Consider the following 15,767-nt stretch of genomic DNA (forward strand, 5'->3'; position numbering starts at 1 on the left):
AACTGGTCTTTGTCAGTATTTATGCTCCACACGAGCCTCCTCCCACTCTATTTCATCTCACCCTATCAACATATCCTTCTATTCCTTTCTCCCTCATCAACTTATCTTGCTTCCTCTTAATAATGAAAGCGCAGAAATGGAATTTTGAAAGCCCAGGGACCAAACTGACGAGCATGGATTTTAAAAAAAGGCTCTTGCAGAGTGCAGAGAAAGCACCAGTTACACTTCCTAGAAAAAAATTAGAGTGCGTACTTAACATTTCTCCTGGCGTTGGTCACGCAGCCATGGTGCACACCCATAATGCAGAGCAGCCATATTCCATCTGCTGTAGGCCAGTCTGCTGTCACTGCTCACATGGAACCTTGTCTGAGAATGCGTACTGGCAATTGAAATGGCTAACGGTGAGACACAAGCAAAAATCAATGCAAACAAAACATTTATTTAAGGTGAAATATAATTTGTATTTTTCATGACTGGAGTGATGTTACAGAGATATTCTTTGCAGTGCCCTCCCCTCCCCCAATCCAATTCGAGAGGGGGGCACATTTACATTACTGTAAATAGTTTAGGTACTTAGAATGCAACATACGTTACTTGAATCTCTTTGCACGTTACAATGCAGTTGTGTCGTAGACAGAGCATTGTCTTGTCAGAGGCTTGCTGTCCTGTCTTATGATGATGCTGCATCTTCTTAGGTGGATTGTATTGTCAGACTGATTTAGAGGTGGTGAGGGGGAGGGGGATGGTGATGGATGTAGTCTTGTCATTAGGCCCCCAATGGGCCACTGGTGGCAGGATGATTTGTGAAAGTTACTGGTATGTCTATGCGGTGATGTGGCATGTTGTGTTTGGTGTCTTCTCATAGACCTTCCAGGAGCAAAGGATCTAACCAACGAGAGGTTGCTAAGTCAGGTTTTCATGCTACACGATGAGCTCTGTCGTGCAAAAACCTCCAGCCCCTCCTCCTCAGTGCCACAATGCTCAGTCACGTCTTTGGACAACTGGCCAATGGACATCAATTGGTGGCCAGATAGAGTAGAAGTCAAGCAAGTAGCGACCACCATGGTTCAACAGGACAATGCTCTTAGAACTAGGAGCATGTCATGAATGGCTCCTGGACCTGCATCCCCAGGGTATTACCTCACAGATTAAGATTTAATTATTTATGAAATCTGCTCTCTTGGAGCACGGTTAAACGGTCACTGTCTTTGTTACAAAAAATTGTAAGAAGTGTTTGCCAAACCTTTCCGCACCCTCTGGGTAAGAGTAAACGTCAGAAGGGCCTTTGTCGCAGAGATAAGAAATGCTAGCGCCACAGTGATGTGTAATCGTGCTTTAAAACAAACAGCAAAAAAGATTTGCCATCATTTTTCTCGTGTAGACAGTGCCTCCTATAATCAGCTGAGGATGCTACTTGTACATGAATCCACATGGGTCTAGTTCTACCCTTCAGCCCTTTGTTTATTGGGTTTATGTTATCGATGCATGTGGCATATTGTCATGAAGAATTAAATATATTATTTTACTAGTTAAAAATACAAGAGTTCTCAAGATAGAGAGAACTAGGATTGCCAACTCTGGTTGGACGTATTGCAGGAGGTTTCATCACGTGACCTCCTGCCTCCAACTGCCTGACCCCACATTTCCGCCATTGATCGCCTAACACATCAATCCTCGCGGTTTACCAATTGGAAGGCAAACAGAATCTTCAATTCCCGATTGGATGATTCTTGGCTGTCTGTCAAACCGCGTTTTTTTCCAATCTTGAATATTTTTATAACTAATAAATAAAAAAGTTCAAAGAAAATGAAAACAGTTATTTTTTAACGTCCCTATGATTTTTCTTCTGGGTTTGCTGGCAGCAGCGTCCTGAAGATTAACCTCTAATTCCTGGAGACTCCAGGATAATCCTGGAGGGTTGGCAACCCTAGTCGGCGAGCGCCAGCGTTCAAAGCCATTTTGGGCCTAGTGCTGTTCGGTCAATTCAGGCTTCAAATGTTGTCATGGCAACAGCATAAAACCAATGAAATACAGTATTTCTTCTCTAGGCCTTCACTTATATTGGTCGGGTAAACAAAGGTCCTCACTCACAGGACCTACACTGAAGTCACTTGCAAATACTCGGTGGGACATTGAAATATGACTCGGACAGGCTGCTTGGGCAGTATTACAGGCCGTGTGCTTGCTTCTTTTGAAGCAATTCACCTCTTATTTACCCAGGTTCTTCGGAAAGTTCCAGTCATTTAGAGGCAACATCTGTCAACTTCAAAATTTGCATTGTTTTGCCGAACAGCTGGGACAGACCTGGCGACAGAACTGTCCTCTACTTTTAGACACCCGTATGAACAATTTTAGTACGAAACATGTTTTAATGCTTTTTGAGATGTCAAGCGTATCTCAGTACTCACTTTATATGTATCGGGCAGGGTGGGGGGAATGGATAAATGTGCTGATGTTGGCCAGTTATATCACTTTTGTTTGCTTAAAATGGGAACGATTAAATAAAAATCGATATTTTTAAGAAACTTGTGTCTTTTTTTTGCCGCTTTCAAAAAACGCCTCATCTTTTATGATGTTACTCTGCACAGCACCAGGTTCCCTTACATAGTCACCTCTGTCAAGCACTAGATAGGCAGTTTTAACAGTGGCTACGTCTGAAACACTAACCCACCTTTTCTATTTCCAGATGCTCACAGACCTGCCGTGTATGTTTGGCATTTTATGTTTATTTCAGATTTTGAGCATTTTTAGTTTCTTTTTTGTTTCCTCTCCCCATTGGGTCTCTGGCCTTCATTGTGCGGTCTGAGCATGTGCAATTTGCCCAATCTCCCGACATGCATTAGTACCATTTAGTCAGAAGAACTGCTGGAATATTTTTCTTCATCTTCTAGAATTTTCTGCTCAGCTGCTTTGAATAAAAGCTTCATTGAGGTAAATTTAATGTTGAGCGTTTTTGTTTTTAACAGAGGCTATGCTACCAGGGATGAGGGAATTCAATTATGTGGAGAGACTGGAGGTACTGGGATTGTTCTCTTTAGAGCAAAGAAGGATATGGGGAAATTTAATAGAGATGTTGAAAATTACGAAGGGTTTTGATAGATTGGATGGGGAGAAACTGTTTCCACTGGCAGGAGGCGTCGGTAACCAGTTCTAAAATAATTGCCAAAAAATCCAGAGCGAGATGAGAAGTTTTTTTAATGCAGCGAGTTGTTCCAATCTGGAATGCACTGCCTGAAAGGGTGGTGGAAGCAGATTCAATAGTAACTTTCAAAAGGGAATTGGATAAATACTTGAAAAGGAAACATTTGCAGATGGGGGAAGAGCAGGGGAATGGGAATAATTGGATAGCTCTTTCAAAGAGCCGGCACAGGCACGATGGGCCGAATGGCCTCCTTCTGTGCCCTATGATTCTATGTGTAGATGTGTGTGTGTGAGAGAGAGAAACTGACTGTACTGATTACACAGCTGTTGTAGTTTTTGTTTTATGTCCTATAAGCATATTAACCTCATCCTAATTTGTCTTTTTTTTCTTCCTATCTGTAATACCTTGCACTTGTATGTGTTAAATTTCATCTGCCATTATCCTGCACGTATACGTATTTCATCTCACTCATTTTGTGCTCCTTGGCATCCTCTTCAGATTCAAATTAACTCCTTCCCCCACTGTTTCCTTGAATGTGAATTTGACTCGCTTGCAATGAGCCTCTGAATCCACATCATTGATGTGAATTATAAACCAGAGAGGCCCCAACACCGATCCCTAGGGCACTCCACTCAGCACTCTCCCAACCCCTAACAAGTAGTACGCACTGCTTCCTAACCTTCGGCCAGGTTCTTATCCATTCCCAGGTTCATAGAATTCATAGAATGATACAGCAGAGAAGGAGGTCATTCGGCCCATCGTGCCTGTGCCTGCTCTTTGAAAGAGCTATCCAATTAATCCCACTCCCCTGCTCTTTCCCATAGCCCTGCAAATTTTTCCCCTTCAAGTATTTTTCCAATTCCCTTTTGAAAGTTATCATTGAATCTGCTTCCTCCACCCTTCGAGGCAGAGTATTCCAGATCATAACAACTCGCTGCGTAAAAAATTTTTCCTCATGTCGCCTCTGGTTCTTTTGCCAATTACTTTAAATCTGAGTCCTCTGGTTACCGACCCTTCTGCCAGTGGAAAACAGTTTCTCCCTATTTACTCTATCAAAGCCCTTCATGATTTTGAACACCTCTATCAAATCTCCCCTTAACCTTCTCCACTTTAAGGAAGTTTTACCTTGAATGCAACTGCTCTGGCTTAAGTAGCAGAATTTCATTCAAAGTAGGTTTCGTGACAGATTATATGGTGAATAGAGAAGTTGAACCTGTGCTAATTATGAGTCAGTACAATTATGAAGATTACCAGCAGTACACAGGACAAGCTTTAATTGTAATTCTTCAGGAGCCCTTGAAACAACAGGCAGGCAAAATGACACTGTTTAGTTTTAGGAATATGTGAAACTTCCATAGCAAATTAGGCCTGTCATCCTTAATTTGTGTCGACGAAAAAGCAATTACATTTCAGCAAAAAAGTTTTCTTAATGAGGTAAAAATATACAGGTTCTTTGCATAACCAGCAGCATTAGTCATGGTAAGTCAGAGAATGTGCTGTTTCACACGGACGGGAGTGTTATTCCATGTAATGCACATTGGCCTTGCAATTGCTTTACCTGCTCGTCAGGTGAAAAATGGACGTTGAATGGAAGAATGTGCGCACACTCAGTCCGCGCTGGAAGTGTGCCGCCCAGCCATATTGGTTAAGGCACCCTGAAGTCGCCTAGGTGTCTACCTGAAGCTGGTTTATGCCCGTTGACTATGTAAGTCGGGGGGCCTGACGCCTGTTTCAGGCCCCTTTCTGAAATTGATAACCGACTGACCGCAGCATGAGGCCCGACCGAAATTGGGCCTCATGCCTCATTTAAATTAGATCGGCGAGCTGAGGACGGCTGCTGCTCTGACCCCATACTAGCTCAAATGCTAAATTTAAATGTGAGATAGATAGCTTTTTGGCAACCAAAGGTATTAAGGGATATGGGCCAAAGGCGGGTATATGGAGTTAGATCACAGATCAGCCATGATCTTATCAAATGGCGGAGCAGGCACGAGGGGCTGAATGGCCTACTCCTGTTCCTATGTTCCTATATCGTCTCCATCACAAAGACAGCCTACTTCTACCTCCACCCCTACTTCAGCAAATCTGCTGCTAAAACCCTCATCCATGCTTTTGTCACCTCCAGACTCGACTATTCCAATGCTGTCCCGGACAGCGTTCCATGCTCTACATTCCGTAAACTTCAGCTCGTGCAAAACTCTGCTGCCCATTGAAGAATGTAAGAAACATAAGAAATAGGAGCAGGAGTAAGACATACGATCCCTCGAGCCTGATCCGCCATTCAATAAGATCATGGCTGATCTTCCACCACAACTCCACTTTCCCGCCCGATCCCCATATCCTTTGATTCCACTAGAGTCCAAATATCCATCGATCTCAATCTTGAACATACTCAATATCTGAGCATCCACAGCCCCCTGGGGTAGAGAATTCCAAAGATTCACAATCCTCTGAGTGAAAAATAATTTTCTCATCTCGGTCGTAAATGGCCGACCCCTCATCTTGAGACTCTGACCCCTAGTTCTAGACTCTCCAGCCAGGGGAAACAGCCTCTTAGCATCTACCCTATCAAGCCCTCTAAGAATTTTATACATTTCAATGAGATCACCTCTTATTCTTCTAAACTCCAGAGAGTATAGGCCCATTCTACTCAATCTCTCCTCATAGGACAACCCTATCGTCCCAGGAATCAATCTAGTGAACCTTCGTTGCACCCCCTCTAAGGCAAGTATATCCTTCCTTAGATAAGGAGACCAAAACTGTACACAGTACTCCAGGTGTGGTCTCACCAGAGCCCTATATAATTACAGCAAGCTCTGCTTACTCCAGCCCCCTTGCAATAAAGGCTAACATACCATTTGCAACCCCTAATTGCTTGCTGTACCTGCATGTTAACTTTCTGTAATTTGTGTACAAGGACACCCAAATCCTTCTGAATACCAACTTTTCTTAGTCTCTCAGCATTTAAAAAATATTCTGCTTTTCTATTCTGCCAACCAAAGTGGATAATTTCACATTTCCCCACATTATACTCCATTTGCCACCTTCTTGTCCAATCACTTAACCTGTCTATGTCCCTTTGCAGCCTCTTTACATCCTCCTCACAGCTTACTTTCCCACCTAGCTTTGTATCATCAGCAAACTTGGATACATTACACTCGGTCCCTTCATCTAAGTCATTAATATAGATTGTAAACATCTGAGGCCCAAACACTGATCCTTGTGGCACCCCACTAGTTACAACCTGCCAACCTGAGAATGACCCATTTATTCCTACTCTCTGTTTTTTGTTCATTAACTAATCCTCAATCCATGCTAATATATTATCCCCAATCCCATGAGCCCTCATTTTGTCCACCAACCTCGTGTGTGGCACTTTATCCAATGCCGTTTGATAATCCAAAAATACTACATTCACTGGTCCCCCCTAATCTATCCTGCCTGTTACACCCTCAAAAAATTCTAATAGATTTGTCAAACATGATTTCCACTTCATAAAATCATGTTGAGTCTGCCTAATCAAATTGTGATTTTCTAAGTGCCCTGTTACTATGTCCACAATAATAGATACCAGCATTTTCCCTATACTGATGTCAGGCTAACTGGCCTGTACTTCCCTGTTTTCTCTCTCCCTCCTTTCTTGAATAGCGAGGTTACTTTTGCTACTTTCCAATCCACAGGGACCATTCTAGAATCTAGGGAATTCTGCAAGATCAAAACCAATGCATCCACTATCTTTGCAGCCACCTCTTTTAAAACCCTAAGATGAAGGCCATCAGGTCCAGGGGATTTGTTGGCTTTTAGCCCCATTAATTTCTCCAGTACTTTTTCTTTATTAATCTTAATTACTTTAAATTCGTCACTCTCATTAGACCCTTGGTTCCCCACTATTTCTTGTATCTTTTTTGTGTCTTCTACTGTGAAGACAGACACAAAATATTTGTTTAACATCTCTGCCATTTCCTTATTCCCCATTATAATTTCTCCTGTCTCTGCCTCTAAGGGACCCATGTTTACTTTTGTTAATCTCTTCCTTTCTATATACTTGTAGAAGCTCTTACAATCTGTTTTTATATTTCTTGCTAATTTACTCTCATATTCAATTTTTTCCCTTTTTATCAATTTTTTGGTCACCTTTTGTTGATTTCTAAAACCCTCCCAATCCTCAGGCTTACTATTATTTTTGGCAACATTGTAAGCATCTTCTTTTATCTAATGCTATCCTTAACTTCTCTAGTTAGCCACTGTTGGATTATTTTTCCCATGGAGTTTTTATTCCTCAAGGGAATGTATATTCATTGAGAATTATAAATTATTTCTTTAAATCTTTGCCATTGCTATTCTATCATCATATCTTTTAATCTAATTTCCCAATCTACCTTAGCCAACTCGTCCTCTGGTTTTGTTTAATTTTAAGACCCTAGTTTTGGACTTAACTACATCACTATCAAACTCAATATGAAATTCTGTCATATTATGATCACTCTGCCCCAAAGGATCCTTAAATGTAAGATTACTAATTAATCCTGTCTCATTACGCAACATTAGATCTAAAATAGCCTGTTCCCTAATTGGTTCCTCGACATATTGTTCTAAAAAACTGTGCCAAATGCATTCCATGAACTTGTCCTCCAAACAACTTTGGTGAATTTGCCCAGTCTATATGAAGATTAAAGTTCCCCCATGATTATTGCATTACCCTTGCTACATGCTCCTCTAATTTCCAGATTTTATAGGCTGTCAAACACTATAACTACTGTTAGTGGGCCTATAAACTACTCCCACCAATGTTTGCTGCCTTTTGCAGAAAATTAGTAAGTGACTGAGCAAGGCAGAGGAAACAAAGGTTAGAAAATAAAGAGCAAGGGAGTTTGGCAGTGCTTACAAGTACATACCTGAATGCAAGGAGTATAGTGAATAAGGCAGATGAGCTGAAGGCACAGATAGACCACTTGACAGTACGATATCTTAGCTATTACAGAAACATGGCTTAAAGAGGGACAGGAATGGCAGCTCAACATTCCTGATTACAGGGTTTTCAGACGAGATAGAGAGGGGGATAAAAAAGGAGGTGGGTGGCAATATTGGTTAAAGAGACAATTACGGAGGAATGATGTGTTAAAAGGATCATTAAATGAGGCCATATGGGTTGAGCTAAGGAACAAAAAAAAGAGCAGTCACGCTACTGGGAGTGTACTATAGACCCCCCAAACAGTCAGAGGAAGATAGAAGAGCAAATATATAGGCAAATTTCTGAGAAGTGTAAAAACAGTAGGGCAGTAATAGTAGGGGATTTCAACTACCCTAATATTAACTGGCAAGTAAAATCAAGGAAAACCCAAAGATGTTTTATAAATACATTAAGAGCAAGAAGATAACTAAGGAAAGAGTAGGGCCTATTAGAGACCAAAAAGGTAACCTATGTGTGGAGGCGGAAGATGTTGGTATGGTTCTTAATGAATACTTTGCATCTGTCTTCACAAAAGAAAGGGACGATGCAGAGATTGTAGTTAAGGAGGAGGCGTGTGAAATTATTGGAATCAATTCTGAGGGACAGGATAAACCGTCACTTAGAAAGGCACGGAGTAATCAAGGACAGTCAGCATGGATTTGTTAAGGGAAGGTCGTATCTGACTAACTTGATTGCATTTTTTGAAGAGGTAACAAGGAGGGTTGATGAGGATAGTGCATTTGATGTAGTCTACATGGATTTTAGCAAGGCTTTTGACATGGTCCCACATGGCAGACTGGTCAAAAACTATAAGCCCATGGGACCCAAGGAAAAGTGGCAAGTTGGATCCAAAATTGGCTCAGTGGCAGGAAGCAAAGGGTAATGGTCGACGGGTGTTTTGTGTCTGGAAGGCTGTTTCCAGTGGGGTTCCACAGGGCTCAGTACTAGGTCTCTTGCTTTTTGTGATATATATTAATGATTCGGACTTAAATGTAGGGGGCATGATTAAGAAGTTTGCAGATGATACAAAAATTGGCCGTGTGGTTGATAGTGAGGAGGAAGGCTTTAGACTCCAGGAAGATATCAATGGACTGGTCAGGTGGGCAGAAAAGTTGCAAATGGAATTCAATCCAGAGAAGTGTGAGTTAATGCATTTGGGGTCGGCAAACAAGGCAAGCAAGTACACAATAAATGTGAGGATACTGAAAGGTGTAGAGGAGGTGAGGGACCTTGGAGTGCATGTCCATGGATCCTGAAGGTACCAGGGCAGGTAGATAAGGTGGTTAAGAAGGCATATGGAATACTTTCCTTTATTAGCTGAGGCATAGAATATAAGAGCAGGGAGATTATGCTGGAACTGTAAAAAACACTGGTTAGGCCACAGCTTGAGTACTGTGTACAGTTCTGGTTACCGCATTATAGGAAGGATGTAATTGCACTGGAGAGGGTACAGAGGAGATTAACAAGGATGTTGCCAGAACTGGAGAATTTTAGCCATGAGGAAAGATTGGATAGGTTGGGATTGTTCTCTTTGGAACAGAGGAGGCTGAGGGGTGATTTAATTGAGGTGTACAAAATTGTGAGGGGCCCACATAGAGTGGATAGGAAGGATCTATTTCCCTTAGCAGAGAGGTCCATAACCAGGGGGCATAGATTTAAAGTGATTGGTAGAGGGATTAGAGGGGAGCTGCGGAAAAATTTATTCACCCGGGTCTGGAACTCACTGCCTGAAAGGGTGGTAGAGACAGAAACCCTCAACTCATTAAAAAAGTACCTGGATGTGCACCTGAAGTGCTGTGACCTACAAGGCTACAGACCAAGGGCTGGAAAGTGGAATTAGGCTGGGTGGCTCATTTTCGGCCGGCGCGGACACGATGGGCCAAATGGCCCCCTTTTGTGCCATAAATTTTCTATGATTCTATGATTCAATTCTATGGAGAAAATAATAAACTACCTTAAAATGAAATCAAACAAAAATACGGTGGGAGCTATTGTAAATGTACATTTATCAAGCAGAGTGTTCTGTTGTCATGACAACTCTCAAACGCCCAATTGGACTGCACTAGAATGAAGTTAAGAGATGCTTTTGTCGCACATTCCTGGGAAATAGAAAGAAAACAGAAATTCAATGCACAACACATTTCCAAAGGTGAAGATTTCCACGCAGAGTCAAGTGCATCTGATGAATGCACATGGCCTGGCCCAGAGACAATGACTATCAGTTGGTGTCATCATTGCCAGTAGCACACACCACTGAAAAATGGAGCCTAATTATTCATTTCAAAAGGAAATATTACCATTGTGATATTATTCTGGTTCTCTTAGTCATAACTGGACTCGAATCTCAGAAGTATCAATTGACCTTGAATTTGTTGATTCTATTTCTGCTCCAGTTGCCCTTTTAATCATTCCCACTGACTATTACCTTTGGATGCACAACTGGATCATGCAAAAAGAATTCTGTTCTCTGGTTCTAAGTTTATCTGTGGACATTTTAATAAATGCCACGTTAATGTGTTGGCGGAGAACTGCAGTCATCTCAAATACCGCAAAGAGAGATATCTATGTCGGTATCTCTTAGTCACCTTTCCTATATTTTATACAGAGATCACCTGGAATCAGCCATTTTTGTGCAAATTCTTCCTTCATTATGTGCAGCAATAGGGGCAATGGAGTGTTATTGAACAAGAACTGAGAGATGTCATTGCTACAGTTACATTGCTGAAAAATGTGATAAGAACTCGAGGCTCTTTTGGAAGAGGAAGAGCTCATTAGGCCCAATAATCTGCCCCTTTTCCATCGGTCAATACCACCTACTATCATCTCACTATATCACATAATCTCTTCTCCTTCCAGAAATGCATCGAATTGTCTCTTGAATCCCAAACATAACAGCAGTCATTGGACTTTGAAACTAATTTATTGAGTGAAGGACTTTGAAATGCTTCAAATCAATCAAGCACTAAATAAATGCAAATATCATCATATCGTCCCTTTATAGCCTTCCCTAGCACTTATTCCACAGCTCCATTAGCCTTTGGGTGAAAAGATTTCACCTGATTTCTCTGCTCTGTTTAATTGCCGACCCTGAACTCCTTGGAACATTGGGGTCAACCTAACCCGCCCGTTGGGAAACTGACAGGATCGGGTGTAACACTGGTTTTACAACCCGCTCGATTTTACTTTCCACTGAAGCCAATAGAGAGTAATATCGGACAGGTTGTAAAACGATCCTATGGTTCCTAAAGTTAGGTTAAAATTGTTTCTGATAGTCGCAGGGTGCTGTCACTAGGAAAACATAACACGGCAACAATTGGGAATGCTGGTCCAATCCAAAGAATTTGCCCACTGCCGTGCTGTGTCATTCAGTGGTAGGTAATGCTCATGAAACTACAATCACATAAAGGTAGCACGGCAGCACACCACACTGAAGGTCCGGTGCCCTGGAGAGATAACATGTAGGCCTGAGCCCGTGACTTCCTCATCACGGCTATGTCATCATAGCAAGACACCAACAGAACCAAGGTCCTTCCTCACAGAATGAGAAAAAAACATCAGAGAAAGAACCAGCAAGGGATTGCTCTCCATTGGTCCCCAGTGCCTAGTGATAGATTGATGTGGAGATGCCGGTGATGGACTGGGGTGGACAAATGTAAGGAATCTTACAACACCAGGTTATAGTCCAACAAATTTATTTTAAAATCACAAGCTTTCGGAGATTATCTCCTTCATCTGACGAAGGAGATAATCTCCGAAAGCTTGTGATTTTAAAATAAATTTGTTGGACTATAACCTGGTGTTGTAAGATTCCTTAGTGATAGATTAGCAGAGACTAGTGAGCAGGTCCCCAGTCCATTCCCTTGACTGAGTGAGACCCCCAAAAGGAAGGGTAGAAAACAAACTACCAGAAAAATGCCCAATATTTAACCAGGAGATTAGAATATTTTACCATATAGTTGGCCCACTTTTTCATAAGCAAAGCTTTACTGAATGATCAAATGTGTTAACCAGAAAAGGCAAAGGAAATGGTTACGTGATTAACCAACATTCTGTTAACCGCATTTTTAAAGCAATTAGACTCCTCAAATCATGGCATCATCATTTAGATAGTCCATTGAGAGCAGGAGAGCACACGTGAACTGGACCATAAAACCTTCACTGGACTAAATAATATAGACCATGACAAGCTGTTTCGCCTTGTCCAGAACAGTAGAACCAGAGAACACGGCCTGCACTTGAAAGGCGGTAAATTCAAAACTAATCTGTGGAAACAATGGGCACAATTTTAGACCCCAAGATCGGGTGGGTTGGGGGCAGGGGCAGACACAATCAATGTTTTTGGGAGCGGGCAGACATCCCAGCTAGAACCCGCCCATTTTTGCATTTGATTCAGGCAAATCTGTCTGCATGAGCACATCAATCACCAGGAAGTCCCGCCCCACTTAAATCCAGCGGGTTGACACTTAAAGGGGCAATGTACCTCATTGAGATACTTAAGGTACTTTATATTTTGTGCATTGGACACTTAAAATGATTTTAACCTTACCTGGGCGGCTTGCCCATCGCTTCCAATTCACGCCTGGTGAATGCAGGTGGGAAGGGCCGGATCAGTGAAAAATTCACTAAATAAATTAAATAAAATGACATTCTCCATTGTAAAAAACGTCAACAAACATACCTTAAAACCGATGCTGACTGGACCCCCCACCCCATGATCTCCGATGTGGTCTGGACCCCCCCCCCAACTCCGACCTTCGATGTCGCCTGGACTTCCCCCTCCCCCCCACTCCGATCTTTGATGTCGCCTGGACTTCCCCCTTCCCCCACTCCGATCTTTGATGTCGCCTGGACTTCCCCCACTCTCAGATCTCCGAAGTCACCTGGACCCCCCCCTCTGAAATCCGATGTGGCCTGGACCCCACCCTCCGATCTCCGATGTCGTCTGGATGCCCCCACCCTCCGATCTCCGATGTCTCCCCCCCCACCCCATCTCTCTCCTAATGGCCAGTGAGGTCTCTCTCTTTCTCTTTCTCCCTCCGCCCCCATCTCGGATGTGTAGCTCCTCTCTGCTGTCAGGCAGTTAGCCTGTCAATCAGGCTGGCTGCCGGGTGCGAAACCCGGAAGAGGCATTGATTGCGATCACAACCCGCCTACTTCCTTTCCAGGTTTCGCACCTGAAAATCCACCCCTCCCCCACTGCTCTCCTCTGCCTGCATCATGCCCAATATTTCAGTGAGCGAGTGGGCGATCTATGGAGACAGTGGAAGCAGCTAGTATTGATTCATTCAAATGCAAATGCAAATTTGATAGATTTCTTCCCGAAAATAATATTTTGAGATACAGTATATGAGTAATTTGAGACATGACGTGTGGGAAGTGTAGCATACTTGGCAGGAACCGGTGACTTTGGACCTATGGTTCCCAAAGCTCTCCACCACCAGGGTTTTCCTGACCTCATGTCTGGGTCTGTTGTGGACTAATTGATGGAGATTGATTGCTATGATTATTCAACAACTCCATTATCATTGTATCATGTGACTACAGGATGGTAGAAGGCAAACTAGATGGACCGTGGCCTTTTGTCGTCTAGCAATTCCTATGTTCCTATGTTCACTCTCGATTTTAAAACAGTTTAACATTAAAAATGTGCATCAATGATTTTTAACGTGATAATTGAGAAAAATATCAACTGAATGAAAATCATGGCGGATTCTATAATTGGCCCGAGATCCATTTCATCAGATTACTGCCCACGAGGTGAAGATGAAAATTTACCCCACATGTCTGCGTCAACGATGACAACTCCATTCCCCTTTTGCATAAAATATTCCAGCTTACTTTCCTTCTTGCTCCTAATTTCCTCATTTTTAACCTCATGTCCCCTGGAATTTATCCTTCACCACTGTAAACAATTTGCCTCGGTTAATCTTGCCTCTTATAATCTTTGAAGTTTCTTTCCTACCCAAAGTAAACAAGCCCAATGGCCTTAACTTTCCCCCATAACTTAACTCTATCAGGAAAATGCCTGATATTTATTTATGAAGTGCCTTGCTTGTACGAAGGCAAAGAACAATAGAGATCCCACGGACTGGGAGAGGTAAAAAGAACAGCAAACAGATCCAAAGAATTTTATTTTAAATTCACAAGCTTTCGGAGGCTTCCTCCTTCCTCAGGTAAATGTTCAGGAGCTCCTCGAAGCCTACGCTTCGAGGAGCTCCTGAAGCGTAGGCTTCGAGGAGCTCCTGAACATTTACCTGAGGAAGGAGGAAGCCTCCGAAAGCTTGTGAATTTAAAATAAAATTGCTGGACTATAACTTGGTGTTGTAAAATTGTTTACAAAGATCCAAAGAAAGTAGTAAGAGCCGCAAAAAGGGAATATGAGAAAAAGCTTGTGAGGGATATCAAGGACAATGCTAACATTGTTCACAAATATATTAAGAGAAAGAGGCTGGCTAAGTCTAATGTCGGCTCCTTAATGACAGAAGTAGGTGACATTGTATTTGGAAATCAGGAAATGGCAGACTTACTAAATAGTTATTTTGTACTCTACCTTCACTAGAGGATGAGGTTAAAATACTGGAGATAAAACTAAAAAAAAATAAATGAAGTTGGGGGGAACTAATTAGATTCAATATAAGTAAAAACATAGTGATGGAGAAACTAATGTTTTTAAAGATAGACAAATCTCCAGGGTATTTCCACCTCAGGGTATTAAAAGAAGTAGATGAGGAAATTGTTGATGTGTTTTAGTCATGATCTTCTAAAATTCTCTTGATTCAGGGATTGTACTCTTGGATTGGAAAATTGCCAATGTCACTCCACTATTTAAGAAGGGTAAGAGGGATAAACTAGGAAATTATAGGCCTATTATTCTAACGTCAGTTAAGGGGAAATTACTAGAATCTGTTATTAGGGCCAGAATGACTGGTCATTTGGATAAATATGAATGGATCAGAGAGAGTCTGCTTCGATTTGTAAAGGGTAAGTCACATCTAACGAACCTAGTTTAATTTTTTGAGGAGATAACTGAAGTGGTGGATAAGGGAGTGTCTATGGATGTTATTTATATGGACTTCCAGAAGACATTTGACAAGGTTCCACATAAGAGACTGTTAACAAAAATGAGAGCGCATGGAATTGGAGCAAACCTATTGGCTTGAATAGGGAATTGGTTAGGAGTTAGGAGACAGACAGTAGGGATAATAGGTATGGACTCCAAATTGGCAGGATGTGACTCGTGGTGTCCCCCAGGGATCTGTACTGGGGACATAGCTTTTCACTATATTTATAAATGATTGGATGAAGGAATAGAGAGCCAAATATCTAAGATTGCTGATGACACTAAGTTAGGTGGTACAGTAAACATTGTAGATGGGAGCAGAGAGTTCCAAAAGGGCAGCGATAGACTAAGTGAGTTAGCAAAACTGTGGCAGATGAAGTTCAATGTGGGAAAGTGTGAGATCATCCACTTTGGACCTAAGAAAGATAGATCAGAGTATTTTCTAAATGGCGAGAAGGCACTGTGGATGACCAGAGAGATTCAGTGATCCAAGTACAGAAATCACTAATAGCTAGTGGACAGGAAGAAAAGATAATTAAAAAGGCTACTGGAATGTTGGCCTTTATCTGAAGAGGACTGGAATACAAAGGGTGGAAGTTATGTTACAGCTGTAC

The sequence above is a fragment of the Heptranchias perlo genome, chromosome 11, assembly GCF_035084215.1.
Source record: "Heptranchias perlo isolate sHepPer1 chromosome 11, sHepPer1.hap1, whole genome shotgun sequence".
NCBI lineage: Eukaryota > Metazoa > Chordata > Chondrichthyes > Hexanchiformes > Hexanchidae > Heptranchias > Heptranchias perlo.